This window comes from Triticum urartu, chromosome 6A (assembly GCF_056163025.1).
Source record: "Triticum urartu cultivar PI428250 chromosome 6A, HENAU_Tu73, whole genome shotgun sequence".
In the NCBI taxonomy this organism is placed as follows: Eukaryota; Viridiplantae; Streptophyta; class Magnoliopsida; order Poales; family Poaceae; genus Triticum; species Triticum urartu.
In genome coordinates, this window is record NC_141878.1 from 40,839,231 (window position 1) to 40,863,840 (window position 24,610).

Genomic DNA, 24,610 nt, shown 5'->3' on the forward strand with positions numbered 1-24,610 from the left:
CATTCTAAACGATCGGGTGCTAAGCTAATGGAATGGGTCATGTCAATCACATCATTCTCCTAATGATGTGATCCCGTTAATCAAATAACAACTCATTGTTCATGGTTAGGAAACATAACCATCTTTGATGAACGAGCTAGTCAAGTAGAGGCATACTAGTGACACTCTGTTTGTCTATGTATTCACACATGTATTATGTTTCCGGTTAATATAATTCTAGCATGAATAATAAACATTTATCATGATATAAGGAAATAAATAATAACTTTATTATTGCCTCTAGGGCATATTTCCTTCAGCTATGCATCACCATGATCTTGCGTGTGCGTAGGAAAATTTTGAAATTACTACGTTACCCCAACATTTGACGCCCATGGTGGCCGACGAAGGAATCAAACACCACCGCTCATGTTCTGGGCGGCCATGTCTTTCTTGAGGTCGGCGGGGACGGCTGAGGCCGCCTCGAGATCGAACAGGACGTCTGCACATTCCAACAAAAACAAGCGCATCAGGAATCAAACACAACCCATCAAAAAGGCCAGGAATGGGAATCTGACGAACAAGCAGCGTCTCTGACTGTGAGGCATGTCGTAGACCGGGAATCGGAGCGCACATTCCTTGTCCCCCACCACGCTGCCCCTCTGTGAGTTGCCATGCTTTACCTTGACGAAGGCGACCACCTTCAAGCTGCGGTGCAGAGCAAGAGCAAGCATGAGAAACCAAACCAAATGGGCAACAAAACCAAGATCTAGCTGCGGAAGGGAACGAAAAGCAGCACAGGCCCCAGATATAGCAGAAGAAGAGGAACGCTGGGATCTGGGGGCATTGGGGGAGGAAACAGAGGCCACTCACTTGCAACGGTTGGTGTCGGCCATCGCCCTCCTCTCGTAGACGGCAGCGGCTGGTCGGTGATCCATGCGGATAAAAAAGGGTAGCAATCAGTGATCGCTGGGTAGTTGGTGCGGGATGGGGCGGGGGTAGGAGGTGTGGAGTGGGAGGCATACTTGCTGGTGTTAGTCGGCGGGGGCTTGGAACGGTGGCGGCGGCGGGTTGGCACTATTCTCGTTTCTCACTTGATGGGCGGTGCACCCAATTTATAGGGGCTTAAACCTAGGGCATTTGGGCCTTGCAGGGCATATCAAGTGTCCATGGCCGTTTGGTGTGGGCTTACAGAGCCAATGCAGCCCATCTAGTGTTGGCACATGTTCTTCATGAGAAAGAAAAATAAAGCTAGCCTAGCTTGTGCCATCTAGTGTGGCATGAAACCCTTATAAAGAAGGTGGGTGTGAAGGGTTTTCAAGTCAGAGTAAGACTTTGTATTCCCACATCTAGGGCATGGACAACACATAAAACCATTCTGCTTGTTTGCCTCAGCCACTTCGAGAAAATTATGCACGCCCTTAATGTACTCAGAGGTGCATCTGTCACCGTACATCAATTGCCGGTTCATCTACGTGCATTATATATAATTAAGTGTGTCAAAAACCATTACAGAATATCATGGATAGATAAGTGACCAAATTAATAGAAGTTCATCATCACATTAAAACCAAAGTACATACTTATTGAACAACATATAGCTCTCCAGAGCATCTAATTAAACCATACATTGAAACTGTGTAAAACATTTCAATGCAACAACAAATGTGATCGTAATCGCAACCAAGGTAACAATTGATCCAACGGCATAATGATACCAAGCCTCGGTATGAATGGCATATTTTCTAATCTTTCTAATCTTCAAACGCACTGCGTCCATCTTGATTTTGTGATCATCGATGACACTCGCAACATGCAACTCCAATATCATCTTCTCCTCCTCAATTTTTTTATTTTTTCCTTCAAGTAATTGTTTTCTTCTTCAACTAAATTTAACCTCTCGACAATAGGGTCGGTTGGAATTTCTGGTTCACATACCTCCAAGATAAAGAAAATCTATGTCACGTTGGTCGGCATAATTGTCATAAACAATAAATGAACCAAATAGTTTTAAAAGATAATATATACCACATCCGAATCATAGACAGGACGAGGGCCGACAGAGGCGGATACCAAAACCATCGCACTATATAATAACAAACAATAATAAAAGTAAGAAAATTACACAAGTATCTATCTAAATCATACAAGTAAGAACTTTTTTCTTTTAGAAAGAAGATAAGATCAAGAGGCTCATGATACGTCTCCAACGTATCTATAATTTTTGATTGCTCCATGCTATATTATCTACTGTTTTGGACCATATTGGGCTTTATTTTCCACTTTTATATTACTTTTGGGATTAACCTATTAACCGAAGGCCCAGCCCAAAATTGCTGTTTTTTGCCTATTTCAGTGTTTCGAAGAAACGGAATATCAAACGGAGTCCAAACGGAATGAAACCTTCGGGAACGTGATTTTCTCAACAAATATGATCCAGGAGACTTGGACCCTCCGTCAAGAAAGAAGAGAGGTGGTCACGAGGGTGGAGGGCGTGCCCCCTGCCTCGTGGGCCCCTCGAAGCTCCACCGACGTACTCCTTCCTCCTATATATACCTACGTACCCCCAAACGATCAGATACGGATCCAAAAACCTAATTCCAGCGCCACAACTTTCTATATCCACGAGATCCCATCTTGGGGCCTGTTCCGGAGCTCCGCCGGAAGGGGAATCCACCACGGAGGGCTTCTACATCATCACCATAGCCTCTCCGATGAAGTGTGAGTAGTTTACCTCAGACCTTTGGGTCCATAGTTAGTAGCTAGATGGCTTATTCTCTCTTTTGGATCTCAATACAATGTTCTCCCCCTCTCTCGTGGAGATCTATTTGATGTAATCTTATTTTTGCGGTGTGTTTGTTGAGACCGATGAATTGTGGGTTTATGATCAAGATTATCTATGAACAATATTTGAATCTTCTCTGAATTCTTTTATGTATGATTGGTTATCTTTGCAAGTCTCTTCAAATTATCAGTTTGGTTTGGCCTACTAGATTGGTTTTTCTTGCAATGGGAGAAGTGCTTAGCTTTGGGTTCAATCTTGCGGTGTCCTTTCCCAGTGACAGTAGGGGCAGCAAGGCACGTATTGTATTGTTGCCATCGAGGATAACAAGATGGGTTTTTTTTTATCATATTGCATGAATTTATCCCTCTACATCATGTCATCTTGCTTAAGGCGTTACTCTATTTTCATTAACTTAATACTCTAGATGCATGCTGGATAGCGGTCGATGAGTGGAGTAATAGTAGTAGATGCAGGCAGGAGTCAGTCTACTTGTCTCGGACGTGATGCCTATATACATGATCATACCTAGATATTCTCATAACTATGCTCAATTCTGTCAATTACTCAATAATAATTTGTTCACCCACCGTAGAAATACTTATGCTCTTGAGAGAAGCCACTAGTGAAATCTATGGCCCCCGGGTCTATTCTCATCATATCAATCTTCAATCACTTTATTATTGCTTTGCTTTTTTACTTTGCCTTTTATTTTACCTTGCATCTTTATACCAAAAATATTATCTATGAGATCTCACTCTCGTAAGTGACTGTGAAGGGATTGACAACCCCTAATTGCGTTGGTTGCGTTGAGCTATTTGTTTTGTGTAGGTACGAGGGACTTGCGCGTGGCCTCCTACTGGATTGATACCTTGGTTCTCAAAAACTGAGGGAAATACTTACGCTACTTTGCTGCATCATCCTCTCCTCTTCGGGGAAATCCAACGCAATGCTCAAGAGGTAGCAAGAAGAATTTCTGGCACCGTTGCCGGGGAGGTTTACGCAAAAGTCAACATACCAAGTACCCATCACAATTCCTTATCTCTCGCATTACATTATTTGCCATTTTCCTCTCATTTCCTCTCCCCCACTTCACCCTTGTTGTTTTATTCGCCCTCTCCTTTTCTGTTTGCCTTTTTCTCGCTTGCTTTTTGTTTGCTCGTGTGTTGGATTGCTTGCTTGTCACGATGGCTCAAGATAACACCAAATTGTGTGACTTTACCAATGCCAACAATAATGATTTCCTTAGCACTCCGATTGCTCCTCTTACCAATACTGAATCTTGTGAAATCAATACTGCTTTGTTGAATCTTGTTATGAAAGATCAATTCGCCGGCCTTCCCAGTGAAGATGCCGCTACTCATCTAAATAGCTTCGTTGATTTATGTGATATGCAAAAGAAGAAAGATGTTGATAATGATATTGTTAAATTGAAGCTATTTCCTTTTTCACTTAGAGATCGTGCTAAAGCTTGGTTTTCATCTTTGCCTAAAAATAGTATTGATTCTTGGAATAAGTGCAAAGATGCTTTTATCTCTAAGTATTTTCCTCCCGCTAAGATTATCTCTCTTAGAAACGATATTATGAATTTTAAGCAACTTGATCATGAACATGTTGCACAAGCTTGGGAGAGAATGAAATTAATGATACGTAATTGTCCTACTCATGGCTTGAACTTGTGGATGATTATACAAAAAATTTAGGCCGGATTGAATTTTGCTTCTAGAAATCTTTTAGATTCGGCCATGGGAGGTACTTTTATGGAAATCACTTTAGGAGATGCTACTAAACTCCTATATAATATTATGGTTAATTATTCTCAATGCCACACTAAAAGATCTACTAATAAAAAAGTGCATGCGATAGAAGAAATCAATGTTTTGAGTGGAAAGATGGATGAACTTATGAAATTATTTGCTACTAAGAGTGTTTCTTCTGATCCTAATGATATGCCTTTGTCTACTTTGATTGCGAATAATAATGAATCTATGGATGTGAATTTTGTTGCTAGGAATAATTTTGGTAACAATGCGTATAGAGGGAATTTTAATCCCAGGCCTTATCCTAGTAATCCTTCTAATAATTATGGAAATTCCTACAACAACTCTTACGGAAATTTTAATAAGATGCCCTCTGAAATTGAGACTATTGTTAAAGAGTTTATGAATTCGCAAAAGAATTTCAATACTTTGCTTGAAGAGAAATTGCTTAAAGTTGATGAATTGGCTAGGAACGTTGATAGAATTTCCCTTGATGTTGATTCTTTAAAGCTTAGATCTATTCCTACTAAGCATGATATCAATGAGTCTCTCAAAGCCATGAGAATTTCCATTGATGAGTGTAAGGAAAGAACCGCTAGGATGCGTGCTACGAAAGATGCCTTTATTAAAGCATGTTCTTCCAATTCCTATGAAAATCAAGATGAAGATCTAAAAGTTATTGATGTGTCCCCTATTAAATCTTTGTTTTGCAATATGTATCTTGATGAAACTGAATATGATCCACCTTTACCTATAAGGCATTCCAAAAATTCGGAGTTTTTAGATCTTGATGAAATTGATAAAAGTGGGATTGAAAAGAGTAAAACCCTAGATGTTGCTAAACCCACTATATTGGATTTCAAGGAATTTAATTATGAAAGTTGCTATTTAATTGATTGTATTTCCTTGTTGCAATCCGTGCTAAATTCTCCACATGCTTATAGTTGAAATAAAGCGTTTACTAAACATATCGTTGATGCCTTGATGCAATCTTATGAAGAAAAACTTGAGTTGGAAGTTTCTATCCCTAGAAAACTTTATGATGAGTGGGAACCAACTATTAAAATTAAGATTAAGGATCATGAATTTTATGCTTTATGTGATTTGGGTGCTAGTGTTTCCACTATTCCCAAAACTTTGTGTGATTTGCTAGATTTCCGCGATTTTGATGATTGCTCTCTAAACTTGCATCTTGCGGATTCCACTATTAAGAAACCTATGGGAAGAATTAATGATGTTCTTATTGTTGCAAATAGGAATTATGTGCCCGTAGATTTTATCGTTCTTGATATAGATTGCAATCGTTCTTGCCCTATTATTCTTGGTAGACCTTTCCTTAGAACGATTTGTGCAATTATTGATATGAAGGAAGGGAATATTAGATTTCAATTTCCATTAAAGAAGGGAATTGAACACTTCCCTAGGAAGAAAATAAAATTACCATATGAATCTATCATGAGAGCCACTTATGGATTGCCTACCAAAGATGGCAATACCTAGATCTATCCTTGCTTTATGGCTAGCTAGGGGCGTTAAACGATAGCGCTTGTTGGGAGGCAACCCAATTTTATTTTAATATTTTTGCTTTTGTTTCTGTTAAGGAATAAATAATCCATCTACCTTCTGTTTAGATGTGTTTTTATCTTTAATTTAGTGTTTGTACCAAGTTAAACCTATAGGATCTTCTTGGATGATAGTTATTTGATCTTGCTGTAATTTCCAGAAACTTTTGGTTCACGAAAAAAATTATTAAAAATCACCAGAACGTGATAAAAAAGTGATTCCAATTGCTGCTGATCAATAAACAAATTGCCTAGATCGTCCTATTTTGGATGATTTTTTGGAGTTCCAGAAGTTTGCGTTAGTTACAGATTACTACAGACTGTTCTGCTTTTGACAGATCCTGTTTTTCGTGTGTTGTTTGCTTATTTTGATGAATCTATGGCTAGTAAAATAGTTTATAATCCATAGAGAAGTTGTAACAAAGTAGGTTTAACACCAATATAAATAAAGAATGAGTTCATTACGGTATCTTGAAGTGGTCTTTTGTTTTCTTTCGCTAACGGAGCTCACGAGATTTCTGTTGAGTTTTGTGTTGTGAAGTTTTCAAGTTTTGGGTGAATTTTTTTTCGATGGATTATGGAACAAGGAGTGGCAAGAGTCTAAGCTTGGGGATGCCCATGGCACCCCCAAGATAATCCAAGGACACCAAAAAGTCAAAGCTTGGGGATGCCCCGGAAGGCATCCCCTCTTTCGTCTACTTCCACCGGTAACTTTACTTGGAGCTATATTTTTATTCACCACATGATATGTGTTTTGCTTGGAGCGTCTTGTATGATTTGAATCTTTGCTTTTTAGTTTACCACAATCATCTTTGCTGTACACACCTTTTGAGAGAGCCATGCATGAATTGGAATTTGTTAGAATACTCTATGTGCTTCACTTATATATTTTGAGCTTTATAGCTTTTGCTCTAGTGCTTCACTTATATCTTTTAGAGCACGGTGGTGGATTTGTTTTATAGAAACTATTGATCTCTCATGCTTCACTTAGATTATTTTGAGAGTCTTAAATAGCATGGTAATTTGCTTAATAATAATATGCTTGGTATTCAAGATTTATAAAACTTTCTTTTGAGTGCGTTGAATACTAAGAAAAGTTTGATGCTTGATAATTGTTTTGAGATATGGAGGTGATAATATCAAAGTCGTGCTAGTTGAGTAGTTGTGAATTTGAAAAATGCTTGTGTTGAAGTTTGCAAGTCCCGTAGCATGCACGTATGGTAAACGTTATGTAACAAATTTGAAACATGAGGTGTTATTTGATTGTCCTCCTTATGAGTGGCGGTCGGGGACGAGCGATGGTCTTTTCCTACCAATCTATCCCCCTAGGAGCATGCGCGTAGTGCTTTGGTTTTTGATGGCTTGTAGATTTTTGCAATAAGTATATGAGTTCTTTATGACTAATGTTGAGTCCATGGTACCGTGCATTGCCCTTTCTCACATTGAGAGTTGGTGCAAACTTTGCCGGTGCATCCAAACCCCGTGATATGATACGCTCTTTCACACATAAACCTCCTTATATCTTCCTCAAAACAGCCACCATACCTACCTATTATGGCATTTCCATAGCCATTCCGAGATATATTGCCATGCAACTTTCCACCATTCCGTTCATCATGACACATTCGTCATTGTCATACTGCTTAGCATGATCATGTAGTTGACATAGTATTTGTGGCAAAGTCACCGTTCATAATTCTTTCATACATGTCACTCTTGGTTCATTGCATATCCCGGTACACCACCGGAGGCATACATATAGAGTCATACTTTGTTCTAGTATCGAGTTGTAATCATTGAGTTGTAAATAAATAGAAGTGTGATGATCATCATTCAATAGAGCATTGTTCCAATAAAAAAAGAGAGAGAAAGGCCAAAGAAAAAAAAGAAGGCCCCCCAAAAAATATATATAAAGAGGGGCAATGCTACTATCCTTTTTTCTACACTTGTGCTTCAAAGTAGCACCATAATCTTCATGATAGAGAGTCTCTTGTTTTGTCATTTTCATATAGTAGTGGGAATCTTTCATTATAGAACTTGTCTTGTATATTCCAACATTGGGCTTCCTCAAATGCCCTAGGTCTTCGTGAGCAAGCAAGTTGGATGCACACCCACTTAGTTTCTTTTGTTGAGCTTTCATACATTTATAGCTCTAGTGCATCCGTTGCATGGCAATCCCTACTCCTTGCATTAACATCAATCGATGGGCATCTCCATAGCCTATTGATTAGCCTCGTTGATGTGAGATCTTCTCCTTTTTTGTCTTCTCCACATAACCCCCATCATCATATTCTATTCCACCCATAGTGCTATATCCATGGCTCACGCTCATGTATTGCGTGAAGGTTTATAAGTTTGAGATTACTAAAGTACGAAACAATTGCTTGGCTTGTCATCGGGGTTGTGCATGATGAGAGCATTCTTGTGTGACAAAAATGGAGCAATGGAGCATGACTAAACTGTATGATTTTGTAGGGATGAACTTTCTTTGGCCATGTCATTTTGAGAAGACATAATTGCTTAGTTAGTATGTTGAAGTATTATTATTTCTATGTCAATATGAACTTTTGTCTTGAATCTTTCGGATCTGAATATTCATACAATAATTAAGAAGAATTACATTGAAATTATGCCAAGTAGCACTCCGCATCAAAAATTCTCTTTTCATCATTTACCTACTCGAGAACGAGCAGGAATTAAGCTTGGGGATGCCTGATACGTCTCCAACGTATCTATAATTTTTGATTGCTCCATGCTATATTATCTACTGTTTTGGACCACATTGGGCTTTATTTTCCACTTTTATATTACTTTTGGGACTAACCTATTAACCGGAGGCCCAGCCCAGAATTGCTATTTTTTGCCTATTTCAGTGTTTCGAAGAAACGAAATATCAAACGGAGTCCAAACGGAATGAAACCTTCGGGAACGTGATTTTCTCAACAAATATGATCCAGGAGACTTGGACCCTCCGTCAAGAAAGAAGAGAGGCGGTCACGAGGGTGGAGGGCGCCCCCCTAGGGCGCACCCCCTGCCTCGTGGGCCCCTCGAAGCTCCACCGATGTACTCCTTCCTCCTATATATACCTACGTACCCCCAAACGATCAGATATGGAGCCCAAAACCTAATTCCACCACCGCAACTTTCTGTATCCACGAGATCCCATCTTGGGACCTGTTCCGGAGCTCCGCCGGAAGGGGAATCCACCATGGAGGGCTTCTACATCATCACCATAGCCTCTCCGATGAAGTGTGAGTAGTTTACCTCAGACCTTCGGGTCCATAGTTAGTAGCTAGATGGCTTCTTCTCTCTTTTCGGATCTCAATACAATGTTCTCCCCCTCTCTCGTGGAGATCTATTTGATGTAATCTTATTTTTGCGGTGTGTTTGTTGAGACCGATGAATTGTGGGTTTATGATCAAGATTATCTATGAACAATATTTGAATCTTATCTGAATTATTTTATGTATGATTGGTTATCTTTGCAAGTCTCTTCGAATTATTAGTTTGGTTTGGCCTACTAGATTGGTTTTTCTTGCAATGGGAGAAGTGCTTAGCTTTGGGTTCAATCTTGCGGTGTCCTTTCCCAGTGACAGTAGGGGCAGCAAGGCACGTATTGTATTGTTGCCATCGAGGATAACAAGATGGGTTTTTTTATCATATTGCATGAATTTATCCCTCTACATCATGTCATCTTGCTTAAGGCGTTACTCTGTTTTCATTAACTTAATACTCTAGATGCATGCTGGATAGCGGCCGATGAGTGGAGTAATAGTAGTAGATGCAGGCAGGAGTCGGTCTACTTGTCTCGGACGTGATGCCTATATACATGATCATACCTAGATATTCTCATAACTATGCTCAATTCTGTCAATTGCTCAACAGTAATTTGTTCACCCACCGTAGAAATACTTATGCTCTTGAGAGAAGCCACTAGTGAAATCTATGGCCCCCAGGTCTATTCTCATCATATTAATCTTCAATCACTTTATTATTGCTCTGCTTTTTTACTTTGCCTTTTATTTTACCTTGCATATTTATACCAAAAATACCAAAAATATTATCTATCAGATCTCACTCTCGTAAGCGACCGTGAAGGGATTGACAACCCCTAATCGCGTTGGTTGCGTTGAGCTATTTTTTTTGTGTAGGTACAAGGGACTTGCGCGTGGCCTCCTACTGGATTGATACCTTGGTTCTCAAAAACTGAGGGAAATACTTACGCTACTTTGCTGCATCATCCTCTCCTCTTCGGGGAAATCCAACGCAGTGCTCAAGAGGTAGCAGCTCACCATGGTGGTGCCGGCGACGATATCGGCGTGGGCGATCGACGGCGGTGAGGACGGGGCCGGGACAGGACGGACCACCAAACCTAAACAAATCTTGAGGAAAATGGAGATTGCACAAAGAGCTTCGAGAGGAAAAAGCTTAAGTGTGGCTCGGGCATTTCATCGAACACCTCATGTGCATAGGAGGTGAGCTAGAGCACCACAAAGCTCCCACGGTCGGCCAAAAAAACAGAGCACTCCACTACTCTGCTCGCGGGCAAGGGGGTATATATAGGCATCTCATTGGTCCTGGTTCATGGCTTGAACCGGGACTAAAGGACCCCATTTGGTCCCAGTTCCAGCCACAAACCGGGACCAATGGTTGTGGGCCAGGAGCGAGGCCCATTGGTCCTGGTTCGTGTATGGAATCGGGACCAAAGGGGTCAGACAAACCGGGACCAATGCCACACGAGGCCCGGCCGGCACCCTGGCTTCATGAACCGGGACCGATGCCCCCATGGGTCCCGGTTCGTGAGTGAACCGGGATTAATGGGCTTACCCGGCCTAGACCAAAGCCCTGTTTTCTGCTAGTGTCTATGGCCCTTCATTCTGGAGCATGTACCCCTCGCGTTGACGTTAGTTGGTGTTAGGATATCAACTTGGGTGGGTATGGTGCTACCAACGAATGATTCTTGCTCTTCTTGTGTAGTCTGAGGTACATCGATCAGGGGCGGATTGCAAGATAGCTGATTCGAGCACAAACCCATATTGAGTAAGTCAAGTTCTCCGCTCGACTTTTTAGCACACCTGATGATATGTTCTAATTTGTCCCTTGCCGCAGAGATCTTTCTTCTTGTATCCATGTCAACACAATCAATGGGATTATCTTCAAGTGGATTTCCTTCATCATCGTAGACAACATCCCTACAGAGAAAACCTTGTTTTTCCAATGACTTTGATCGCTAATCAACATGATCTTGACATCCCCCACAGTTGTTGTGTCCTGGACATCACAATGCTCTCTAGCAACAAGTACTTCTGACTGAAACAAGGCAAAGACCTCATGAGTGAATATCATGCTGCCTTGTCTTTCCACTTCCCAACATGTCAGCAAGCTAGGTGTCGTATGAATGCTTGTGCGGTCAGCAATCAACTCCTCTTGCCTCTGACTTTTCAAGGCTGCGTCGAACCTAAGAAAAAACTCAATAAAAGCGAGCTTGCACCGGATGAAATTCTGGAAAAATGAGTTTTCACTCTCTGACCTAGAGGTGGTTCTGAGAATACCAGCAAGGGGGTGTCCATGTAGTATGCTAGCACCCATGACCCACGGATCGAGTAACATTTTGCAAACCATGTATTGTCTTGTAAGCCAAAATCTGATATTAAAGACTTCCAACTTTCTTGAAATTCTTCAAGTGTCTCAGAATTCCATACACAAGAATCCATTCTCTTATAGAATAATTCATCGCTTCTCAGTTCAGGAGCGATCTTCTCAGGAACCTTCCGCATAATGTGCCACATACACAACTGACGTGTGGTATTAGGTAGAAGTGCCTCAATAGCTTTCCTCATGCTATCACACTGATCTGCTATGATAACGCCAGACGCAACCCCGCCCATGCATTTGAGAAAAACGTCAAACAACCAGAGGTAGTCCTTGGCCGTCTCATTGAGTAAGAAACCAGCACCTAGAAACACACTCTACATATGATGGTTGATACCAGTGAAAGGCGCGAAAATATAGTCGTATTGGTTCGCGTTGTATGTGGAATCAAAGGACAACACATCATGGAAATGACTGTAATTTTTCATGCTGGTTGGATCTGCCCAAAACAAACGCAATAATGTACCAGTTTCATCGACTTCGTACTCAAAGAAAAATCCAGGGTTGAGTTCCTTCAGTCTACCAAATTAGTCCACTAGCATTTGAGCATCACAATTCTTGATTTTATTTTTGAACATAGACTAGTGATTCTGTAAGTCTTTCTTGGTACACCCGGCATCTTGAAACCCCCCCTGCACGAACATGAAGTAGCCTATATGCTTGGGCTGGACCGGTGCTAGCTTTGTGGCAATCAAATAGTACTGACTTCACCTTGTCACTTACTTTCCTATTTGATCTTATCAAGTGTTGCTTGCTAGGAGACACTAGTTCATGATTGTGGTGTTCAGTCATTGAAGCTATCTTGTATTTTCCGCACTTGTCCCGATTGACATAAATGTGAGCTTCACATCCACACCTAGTGACTTTGACCTTGCATCTTTTATTTGGAGGATTTTTATCCAAGCAATTAACAATACAAGTATCTTTCGAGGACCGGTATCCCTCCCTTGAGCATAAGAAACGCTTCAATTGAATTACATTTTTCACCAACCTTTGCGCCCCAAGGCGGACACCAAATCCCACATGATGTGCATACTTCTTGTAAAATGCCTCTACAACAGCAATATCATTTCATGCCTATGGTTGGTTTAAGCGCCTCATCACACACTGGTTTATAAAATGAACCCTGCAAAATGAAAATCAACTATTTTTATTAGAAAAACAACTTTGTTTTGTTAAACACAACAATGTTGTAGTCGGTTTTACTACTAGCAACAATAAGAAAATTATGTTACCTTCACTTCTTTGCTACCCCTATCAAATAAAAATGCAAAATTTGTCACATATCTAGTGAGGAACTGGATCCATATTAGAGAAGTGCAGCTCATATCAGGCAAGTCTACTAAACTAAAATGAGTGATTAACGAATCAAGCAGGACTGTACTAACCGTGACTTCCTCGGAATATTGAACAGGACATGTTGTGCCGCCACCGCCCTCGCAAGGTACTCTTCAACACTAGTAGGGGACAGATCAGTACATGGTGTTGAGAGGGGATTTCATGGTTAGGGTTAGCGGACAGACACTACTAGGGAAAAGCCTAGCAGCAGCGCGGGTTTTAGACCTATCAGTAACGCGGGGTTATGCGCTACTGATAAGGCGCTACAGCTAACGTGTAGCAGTAGCGTGCCTCCTCTCACGCTACTGCTAAATCGACTTAGTAGTAGCGAGTTCCCGGAGGAGCGCTACTGGTAATTAGTAGTAGCGCTTCTCCCTGCCCGCGCTGCTACTATTATTTCGTATTTTATTTCTTTTTTATTTCATGTTGCATTCGTACACCTTTACACAAGTTTTCATACAACAGGAATTTAAAAATTGTTTTTACATCATAATGAGTTATTACATCACGGGGTAAAAGAACCGTGTGGACGGACATCCACTTGAAACTAATCCGCGGTTCTTTCACCCAATGATATAATAAATATCATCATCATCATATCATTAATAACTTATCATCATCATCATCATTATATCATTGGTCACTAGTCGTAATCACAAGTACTCCTCACATCATCAACTCTAACACATTGTATCACATAATAAACATATTGTACCTCATAGGACCTACTACATTCTCTTAGGACCTACTATATTCTCTAAGGTAAAATAGCAAAAAACAAGATAGCCCCTGACTCTCCATTATGGAGAATGGAGATTATCCTGTCTCCAATTCTTGTCTTTCGCTTAATGTTACTTCCAAAAACCTCCTTGCGAATGTCCAAACATTTTTTCCATTCTTTGATTAGCATGTGTTCACCGCTTTTAGAAATCCGATATGCACAGGTGAGCTCCTTAGATTCACCTGGCTGTATGTTCATAACTGCAAGGCGACCATTCTGATACATCAGATGAGGCACACAATCCATCGGGATTTTCTGTTGAAAAACATAGTAATAACTTCATAGTTAGCAATGATGTACTAGTTTTAGAAGTATGCAAAAGATGCACGGATGTCGTAATAGTAAAAAATCTTACCAGGGTATCTCCATTGAAGTTACCGCGGTTCAATACGTGCACTAGTGGCACGTATTCACCATAATTTGGAGGAGTTCGATAATAGGTATTGTAATTCTCAAGAAAAGTACAATAAGCAATCAGATGACTTTTCTCCTTATAAGTTAATTCGGAGCCATCAGTGTAGTGGGTTTTGTCTACCATCTTCTGGACATTCTTTGAAGATTCAAAATAAGTTGTCAATGAAAATAAGCTGTCAACTATTTTGAAATAAACAATATAAATTAGTTAATAACTATGTTTGAGAAACTCACATTGCGGTAGAATCGAAAGCGTATCAACAAGGACCCAAATGTCCATATTGTCTTGCTCGATGTCAGGATTATCAAGATCCATGATGACAATCATACCCTCATAAAAACCGTACATTTTGTAAAGTGCTTCCCAATTTTGGCAACCAAAATGGGTTACGCTCTGAGAATTGTACAGATTTACTTCAAAATCGATATCATGATGGGTTCTTAGGTGTATTTTCTTTGTTTCATAATTTTCATGGTCTTTAAAACCCATCCTCTCCAAGACATAGCGTCTTGCATGGCATGGGATAAGCTAGTCGAATTGTAAAAGATGAAAATTAGACGTTGAAATAGTTGAAGTCATGCTTAATTACGAAAAAAACACTTGTCGTTGTTGCGTACCATTTCAACATCGAAGGTCTCCTCGAGCTTAATGCTGAAACGCCGATCTTCATCCAGCTCAATGAACCTGTCGCACATACCTCGATCATCGTGGCACCAGCTACACTCCCCCGGGAGACTATCGTCGTCCGAGTACGACATTTCCTACGTTCATAATTCAAAGATTAAACTTATACATATTCTAGCACAAGTCATGCCAGAATTCACGGAAAAATCCGGCATGACCTTTGCTAAAAAAGGACATATCGAGCGTCTGAAATTTGCCGGAACGGAAATTAATCAACACTCCGGCAAAACATAGGCCACTCGGAGGTGTAACCAAAACATGAAATAATTGCTTAAACTAAAAAATAACAACAAATATGGCATGTTCAACTAGTTCTATTAATTCAACTAGTTCTTACTAAATATAAACTTAGTATAAAAAGAAAAAAACTAGTTCTTTCTAAAAATGAAGTAGTTCAACTAGTTATTAATTTACTTACTATACTAGTTCAACTAAAACTTAACTAGTTCAACTAAAACTAAACTAGTTCTATTAATTCAACTCGTTCTTACTAAATATAAACTTACTATAAATAGAAAGAAACTAGCACATCTACTACTACTAATTAACATCTAACTACTACATCTACTACTAATTGACATCTACTACTGCTAATTATACAACTAGTTTACCATCACCACTAGTAATTAATATCCACTACTTCTAAAAATCATTATCTATGAACCCTAAATTAACATCTACTACTACTAAAATCATCTACTAACTAAGCAAAGAGAGAGGGGGTGGGGGAGGGGTGGGGGGCTTACAGAGGGAGAGACGGTGGCGGCGAGGGCGGGCTCGGGATCGGGAGGCGGCGGTCCTGGGTGGCGGGCTCGGTCGAGGGCGGCGGCGATGAGGTCGAGGGCGGCGACAGTGTGGTCGAGAGCGGCGACGGAGAGGTTGAGGGCGGGCGGCGGCGGCGGCGGTGAGGGCAGGCGCGCTCGGGCTCGGGCGGCGGCGACAGGAGTAGGGGAACAGGCTAGGAGGGGGGGGGAGGAGGACTTAGCGAAATTTTAATTCGGGGGGTGGTTAACTCGAACTAGCAGTAGCACTCGTACGGAAAACACGCTATAGCTAACTTATCTATAGCGCGTTTTAGAGAAAACCGCTACTGCTAATGGAAGCAGTTATTTCTTTTGTTTAGTAAAAACATAAAAAATATACATTGGTCATCATTGATCTTTTTGTGTATAATCTAAATAGTCAACATGAATCCTCACTGTACCTGTATAGGTACAGGCGAGGATTCATATTGCAACCACAAATCATACACATAGTTCAATGAAGACCAAATGCTCGAGATAGGTCGAGAAGCAACATATTTAAGGTGGTAAACACCTTGTTCGCTTAGCAGTATGAGACTAAATTTAATTAGTTGCGGTGATACTTAGCAGTAGCGAGTTTTGAGGAAAACCGATGCTACTAAGTTCTTTAGCAGTAGCGCGTCCACGGGAAGGGTGCTACTATTATATCTAGCCTGGAGGCAACACCGTGGCAATTATAGTAGTAGCGCTCTTTTCACCTAGAGCGCTACTGCTACTCAGTCATTAGTAGCGCTCTTTTCTGAAGCTCGCTACTGGTAATTAGCAGTAGCGCCTATTTTTAGACCGCGTTGCTGCTAAGATTTTGTGTATAAGGTTTTCCTTAGTAGTGAGAGAAGAGCTGGCTAGAAAAAGAGCCGCCGCCGTCGACACGAGGGGGTTTCGGCGTACAGAATTACATACAGATCCTGTCTAGCTGGACAATCCCATCGCTGCTTACGTGAGGGGATGGGGATGGGGAAGAGATGGATGAGAATAGAGCAAGCCGCCGCCGACGGGATGAAAGATGACGAAGAGCTGGCTGAAGGGGGGATTTTATCAAAATTGAGTATGTGCAGGGATGTACTCCCTCCGTTTCATGTACAAAGTTGAGTCATCTATTTTGAAATGGAGGGAGTAAATGAGAAATGAACCGCCGCGTTGGCTGAAAATGTACCTGCCTATATCTGAGCCACACATTGCACATCCAAAGGCCCGTAGTGACAGATCGTAGATCGCACATGTAGTAGTCCAGATCCTATACTAGTCTTCCCCGTTATTTCACGGTACAGAGGTGTGCTGCAAACCCACTTCCCTTCTGGAGAGAGCCAACCAGCGGCGAGGGCCGGCCCGTCCTCGCCGGCGCCGGGGAGGCAGTGCACGGCGGAGGGCTGTCTCGTCTTCCCCAGCGTCAGGGCAGCGAGTTTCAGCAGCGAGCAGCGGAGATCTCCTCCTCGTCCCCCTCCTCAGCGCCGTCGCCATCTCGCCGGCAGCCAGATCTCAGTGTACCTCCTACAGCCGCTGTAGCTCGATGGTGAACATCCTTGCGGCGAGCCGCGCCGCCGTCCATGGAGCAAGCCTGTCCTCCTAACTCTGCTCTCGTTATTTCCTATCCCAGGTTATCGCCCAGGCTGCGCCGATCCGGTCCGGTAGGTGGTGAGCGGTGGCGAGGCCTTCTTCAGGCCAGGTGGAGCTATGAGCCGCCGCTTTCCCCCTGTCGGCAGACGCATCTTTGAGCGGAAAATTCTAGACCGGTACCGTGCCGGACACATTGGCACTGACGACGCACTCAACCTGTTCGACGAATTGATCCAGCTTGCTGGGCCTTCCTCGGTCCGCGCCATTAACTGCCTCCTCACCGTGGTCGGCCGTGATTGCCCTGCGCTCGGCATCTTCCTCTTCAACCGTGTTGCAAGAGCCAAGGTGCCTCCCCACAATATCACCTATGGCATTCTAGTCGACTGCTGCTGCCGTGCTGGCCGCTTGGACCTTGGACACGCAGCCATGGGACACGTCATTAAGTTGGTATTTGCAGCAGAAGCCATCGTCAATTTCAGCCACCTACTCAAAGCCATCTGCGCCGAGAAGAAGACCAGCTATGCAATGGAAATCGTACTCCGAATAATGCCCATGTTTAACTGCGTACCGAACATTTTCTCCTACAGTATTCTTTTCAAGGGTCTCTGCAACGAGAAAAGAAGCCAAGAGGCTCTCGAGCTGATTCACATCATGGTTGACCATGGAGGTAGCTGCCAACCTAATGTGGTGTCCTATAACACTGTAGTTCATGGCCTGTTGAAAGAGGGTGAGGCAGGCAAGGCTTACAGCCTATTTTGTGAAATGCTACAGAGGGAAATTTTGCCGGATGTTGTGACCTACAACTCAATCATCTCTGGCATGTGCAAGGTTCATGCGATGGACAAGGCTGAGGAGGTTCTTAGACAGATGTTTGATAGAGGAATTCTCCCAGATACTGCCACATATACTAGTCTAATACATGGATATTATTCATCAGGACAGTGCAAAGAGGTGGAACGGGTTTTCAACGAAATGTCTAGAAATTGTGTTCAACCAAATATGATAACTTACAATATACAGATGGATTATCTTTGCAAGAGCGGAAGATGCACGGAAGCTAGGAAGATTTTTGATTCTCTGATCGATTTGGGCCAAAAACTGACTGTTACTACCTACAGCATTCTGCTTCATGGGTATGCTCTGGAACGATCTTTGCATGGTATGCATTGTCTCATTGATTTGATGGTGGGAAATGGTATCTCACCAGATCATCATGTCTACAACATACTCATATTTGTATATGCTAAAGAAGGAATGGTTGGTGAGGTAATGCATATATTTACAAAAATGCGGCAGCAAGGATTGAACCCTGATGTTGTGAACTACGGAACGGTAATAAACTTACTTTGCAGCATTGGCCGAATGGATGATGCTATGTCGCAATTCAGTCAAATGATAACGGAAGGATTAGCTCCTAATATCATAGTTTTCACCCCCCCTTATTAGTGGTTTTTGTACGTATGGCAAATGGGAGAAGGTTCATGAACTATTTTCTGAAATGTTCGATCGCGGCATCTATCCTGATACCTTGTTTTTCACCACAGTTATGGACCGCCTTTGCAAAAATGAAAGGGTTATGGAAGCCCAAGATATCTTTGACCTGATGGGACACATGGGTGTTAAGCCTGACGTGTGTACTTATAACACACTGATAGGTGGATACTTGTTTGTTGGTAAGATGGATGAAGTGAGGAAATTACTTGACAATATGGTCTCAATTGGCATGGAACCAGATGTTATCACCTATAGCAGACTGATAGATGGTTACTCTAAGAATGGAAGGATAGATGATGCATTGGTTGTTTTCTGGGAAATGTTGGATGGGAAGGTTAAGCCGTCTGCTATCACTTTTAATATTATTATTGGTGCGTTGCTTCAAGGTGGCAGGAAGGAAGAAGCCAAAGATTTGTTTGATGGTATCTGGGCCAAAGGATTAGTGCCCGATGTTGTTACATATAGCTTAATGATACAAAAACTTATAGAAGAAGGTTCTCTACAAGAGTCTGATGATCTATTCATTTCTATGGAGAAGAATGGATGTGCTGCCGACTCCCGTATGCTGAATGCTATAGTTAGAAGCTTACTTCAGAAAGAGGAGATTCTTAGGGCTGGGACTTATCTGTCTAAAATTGATGAGAGGAGGTTCACCCTTGAAGCTTCCACTGCTAGCTTGTTGACTGCACTTGTGTCAGGGGGGAAAGGCCAGGAATATAAGGAGTTACTCCCGGAAAATTACTCTGAACTGCTAATCGAGGCCTGAACTTTTCTTTGTGGGTTACATCTCCCAATCTTTTCTATTTGTAGTACGTCTAAAATGAAGGCCACTTCTCTTACTAGTAATTCTTGGAGGAACTTGTACCCGTAGTATATGTCTGACTGTGCGCTATTCTGATGAACGACTATCTGTGTTTTCTCTATGGCTGCCTTCTTCAATGGGGCTGTGCATTTGGCCTCAACTAAGCTGCAAATTATATTAGTTTTTTCAGCCTTGATTTGACCTAATAAATTAATCTCAACGCCTTTTTCCTTGTCTGCTCTAATGATGGACATATACGAGATATTCACCACTTCATAATGTGAGAAGACCTTTGGCAATGGCCACCAACCATGATGTTTACGGCTGATTATGGTATCATGACCGCGTTGTGCCCGTGGACTCACTGAAGTTGCTAGCAGCAAGTTAGTTTATATATTCCCTTTCTTCTTTACATTTGAATGGAAACATGTAGTATAGACCATTTTTGGGTGAACATTGATCCACATATCTGTCGCATGATTATTCATTGAGTCCATTGGATATGTTATCAACTATATTTTTTGGTGAACTGATCAAAGGTCATATAGACCATTTTTTTCTTGATCTATATATCGAGAAGTACGTACAATATGTGCAAACAAGGTTGTCTCTCTTTAATGACGTATAAGTATTAACTTGTCCTACTTCTCTTTTTGTAAACTGCTCTTCAGGTACAGAGACACAAACTGAGTTATCAGATGCTCGCATCATTACTCTTGCTTGTTTCTGTTCAATTTTGTGTGGTTTTACTAGGACTTTTGGGTGTTAAATACTTTCGCCTCATGGGAGGTGATGTTTCTTCAATTTTTTGAAGAAATTTATATCTGTCTGATTGTATTATTGTACAGCAATTCAACGAGAAAAAATTGCAGTGGCAATAAAAGTCATTTTTGTGTGATTTTCTCATGCCATTTACAACTCAGTTTTAAAACTTTGGTGTAATATTCAATACTTTTATTTCAGTTTGTACATCTTTGTTGCAACTCACAGTCCGCCATATTATTGAGATGACACTGGGGTGTTGCTCTGTTTTATTACATTATATATGTATAAACGTTTCTGGTGTATTAGGTACCTGCTCTTAGTTTCATACTTGTGTGCCCTTTTCAATGGTAATTAATCATTCTCTAATGAAGTCTACAATTTGGTATAATAAATTCATTCTCATAGCTTCATCGTTCATCCTTGGTTGGCTGAAAATCTCAATCTCTAATACGAATTAGCAAATTCCTTGCTGAGTTTGCTCTCCTAGCAGTTCAGCACCACATTATACTGTAAGAGAGTAATAAGAAGTTCTTTTGATGCAATATTGGGATAGCACCATTATACGAATTCCCATGCATGGAGAGGAAGGATGATGCTCGTCTTTTTCTCACACTTTGCTAGAACTGTTGCCACTTCCTGCTATCAAGGAGATCTTTATGAACAGCATAACTAACACAAATGAATGCTGCTGAAACTAACCGTGTTACGACAGTTGCTGGTGACCCTCTGTGGCTCTGCCTCTTGCTATCCATCAAACAATAATGATTGACCATCGAATCGACACATCTGCCTCCATGTTTTCCAGAAGCTTGTGAGCACATGAGCCAAAATATGCCTGATAATTTGAACGGCTGTCAGGAATATAGCAGTATCTTTTGAACAGAGTGATGTTGAAATTTGGTCAGAGACAATTGCGTCCATCCTTTTTTTCTGTCATGTCATGCATATTTATGGCTACATATGTTTCATGAAAGATAGTAAAATTGGAACTTTATTTTCGTGGGAGTCCTGCTAGTTCCCCTTCCCATGATCTAATAAATTCGGGTGCTGATAACTCATTAGGTTTCATATGTAGAGTATTACTTGCTCTTACATACTCCCTCTGTCCGGAAATACTTGTCTTAAAAATGGATGAATCTATAACTAAAATAAGTCTAGATACAACCATTTTTAGGACAAGTATTTCCGGACGGAGGGAGTACAAGTTTTACATCAGCTGTTAACTCCCCTTTTTTGATCTTGTACACCATATGTGCTTTGTTGATTGGGCTGGCAAGTTTCTGAATCAACTTATGTGGTGATGAAGGCTTAGAATGTGCAGACTACAGGTGTAAGAGATGCTGGTGCTCTAGCGATCTGCGGAGAGTAGTACTGCAAATGACCACAAGCGATGGTAAGTCAAACTGTCAAAACTATGTATAACTGATAAGAGCTTCTGAGCTGTTTAGTTTGAGAAACTGTTTAGAACAGTGGCATGAAAATTCTTTGGTTTATAGCTTGTCAGACAGTTTTGTTCGAGGAAAATGACCAATTAAAAGATAAATGATGGTCACTCAATAATTAGTACGTCACTTCACTTGAAAAAAACACTTGAGCAGGCAACAAAGGAGAACTATAGATATAGGCACGCAGAATTAGCTAAGTATGTACATGGATTATGAGGTTAGATTAGAACTTAGATGGGGAACCTGGGGTTTGTGCTGAGTGCTCCCTCCACAGGCGCCATCGTGGCCTCAAGAGTGCAATGCAATCTTCTTTATATGCTCCACACTTGCATGTGGCGGTCGTGAGACCGCACACCGCAGGGGAGGTTCTCGATTTCTAATCCACCGTTCATGCTGTAAGCAGAATTCCTCAAGCATGGGAATCCCATTTCACCTATTAGTGTCTGAATTAGGAGAGCATGTAAGCCTCCAAGGATGCAGAGGTCTTCATGCTTGACCCTCTGCAGTTCGAACTGTAACTGCTTAAGGTTGACGAGGGCGCTCATCCAATTTGGAACCCGCGGGAAGGTTGACTGTAACATCCAATTTTAGAGGCCAAGCGGAGCAGGGCACCATTCTTCCAGTAATAAGCTGCAATCACAATTCCAGATAGATCAAGGACGCAGATTGTCTGTGCCTAGTTGATAGAGAAGATGCAATAGCTTTCATGCACTCCTCTGAATCTTCAGTGGCCTTTTGATCATCGCTAAGATCAATATTCAGCTTCCTGAGATTCTGTAGCTGGCCAAAATCTTGAAGAAATTAAATTGTCTGCTTAAAGGCTCTGACCTGTTTCAACATCTCTAGTGCTTGCATCTTCCTGATTCCCCATTCAGGAAATTTAGCAAAGTCGCAAATGCTTGAACTCATCTAGAGAGGGGATTCCCCACAATAATCCCGATACTTGGAAGTGATCGGGCATGAGAAGGCGAATCTCTAGAAAAGAACTGCTTTCCTCTGTAGCTTGGAGGGAGAATCGATGAACTGTGCTTCATATCTGATCAATAATTGGACCGGGAACACTATGGTGTAACAAAGTTCTCTTTGATTGAATTGGATATGATGAAGTCCGTGACTGTATCATGAACTTGACAACTTTAAACATTACTGTATTGGTCTCTCTTCATAGGCTGGATCAAACCTCAATTCACGAGTTCATTAAGAACACCTCTATCCTAACTCATGTACTACATATCTTCCTTCTCCATGAAAGTATCTTTCAGGAATCCAACTCCTTATCGGGTCCATCTTAAAAGTAGATCCTTCTGTGAACATACTGAGGTATAAACAGATATGTTTTTAGAAGAGTATGAAGATCACAGTAACAAAGTGACAAAATCATCATCATCTTTTCTGCGGTGTCTCTTGTTTCCAGTGCACAACCAACTGAATCTGCTCTTTAATTCCATAGATGCTTTATTTTGTCCATGTTAGCAAAACACACTAGATATGGCTAAAATCTTCAGAGTGAATGGCAGCTGTCTTTAGAGTTGAAAAAACGTCGATGGAATATTTTTGTGGAATGCATCTATGGTCTTGTATTGTAAATATGGCCATTGGATGATGACCCACATGAGTCAGCCACATCTTCACATGTGGCAGTGGTGATTATTTTGCCAAAATTGGTCATTGAGAATTGTATGCGTAATAACATAACATATTTCTCTTTGGCATATAACATCAATGCCAATTACGTAGGTGCACATGGATTTATGAGTGATATCACTGTGGCTTTGATGTGAATAGAAAAAACTGAAAATAAAATAAATACATTTGTTCTTGACAATGTACATGATGTGAAATAAGAAAACACTGTTCTTCTTGACAAAGTACCGTCAGTAAGGAATATGACACTGGTGATTAAATGGCTTAAGGCATGACAAGGCCACTGTATTAATGCCTCCAATCTTTGCGATGATGTTATTTTCAACATTTGCAAGGTTTCTAATTATAACTTTGGCCACTACTCTATCCAGTCCAAAATTTATGGCGCATTTTGATTTGCTAGGGCAAGTTTTTGACTTACAATTACTCTTAAGTGACAAACCATAATCATAAGGACATGGATTTGGTCATATCGCTTTTGTGTCACATAAACCACATGTTAATGGAGTAATTATTGGTCAAAGTTTTATCCAGGGGAGTACAGAGTACATCACGGGGGAGTTGCGGTGGTTTTCCCATTGCCTCCCAAACCTAACACTAAAACCAGTTTCTCTTTCTCACAGTTACTCCCTCCGTTCCAAAATAGATAACTCAACTTTGTACTAACTTTAGTATAAAGTTGGGTCATCTATTTTGGAACGGAGGGAGTACTTAACTTCAGTCTATGCAATGTCGATGCAATAACATAAAGTACCGGAAGAAAAGCACCATTCGCTTCCCCATGCAAGTTTGATTATATACCATGTGGATTTTTATTTTGTTTCTGAGAAGATGCATCTTGATATGTGCACAATACTTGAACGAACAAGATGGGCATATATAGCAGGTGCACGAGTAGAGTAGGGTAGAGTCGACATTTTTTTTTTGTGGTAGAGGGTAGAGTAGCTGTCAATTAAGCAGCAATAAGGGCGTGGAATGCCTATGCTATAGTTATACCTGTCCATGGGATACCCGGCCTAGCCGGCCCGACCCGGACCGAAAAAGCCCAACCTGATCCGGCCCAGTCTTGCCCGCGGGCTGGGGTTGGGCCTGAGTTTTGAGCCCAAAAGACATGTCGGGCCAGGACTTGGCTTGGCCTTTTTCATTTTAG

General features: G+C 41.3%; 4 pseudogenes across 1 annotated transcript; 1 reads left to right on the plus strand and 3 right to left on the minus strand.

Moving 5' to 3' along the window:
- Positions 1–392: 392 nt before the first annotated feature.
- Positions 393–11,923, minus strand: LOC147963675 (uncharacterized; annotated as a pseudogene).
- A 129-nt stretch (positions 11,924–12,052) lies between these two features.
- LOC147963676 (protein FAR1-RELATED SEQUENCE 5-like) lies at positions 12,053–13,063 on the minus strand (annotated as a pseudogene).
- A 3,937-nt stretch (positions 13,064–17,000) lies between these two features.
- On the plus strand, positions 17,001–19,786 carry LOC125512475 (uncharacterized; annotated as a pseudogene). Its single transcript, XR_015609369.1, has 2 exons — positions 17,001–17,237; positions 17,351–19,786. The product of XR_015609369.1 is annotated as an uncharacterized LOC125512475 (transcript).
- Positions 19,787–21,557: 1,771 nt separating this feature from the next.
- Positions 21,558–23,485, minus strand: LOC147963677 (disease resistance protein RGA5-like; annotated as a pseudogene).
- Positions 23,486–24,610: the final 1,125 nt, after the last annotated feature.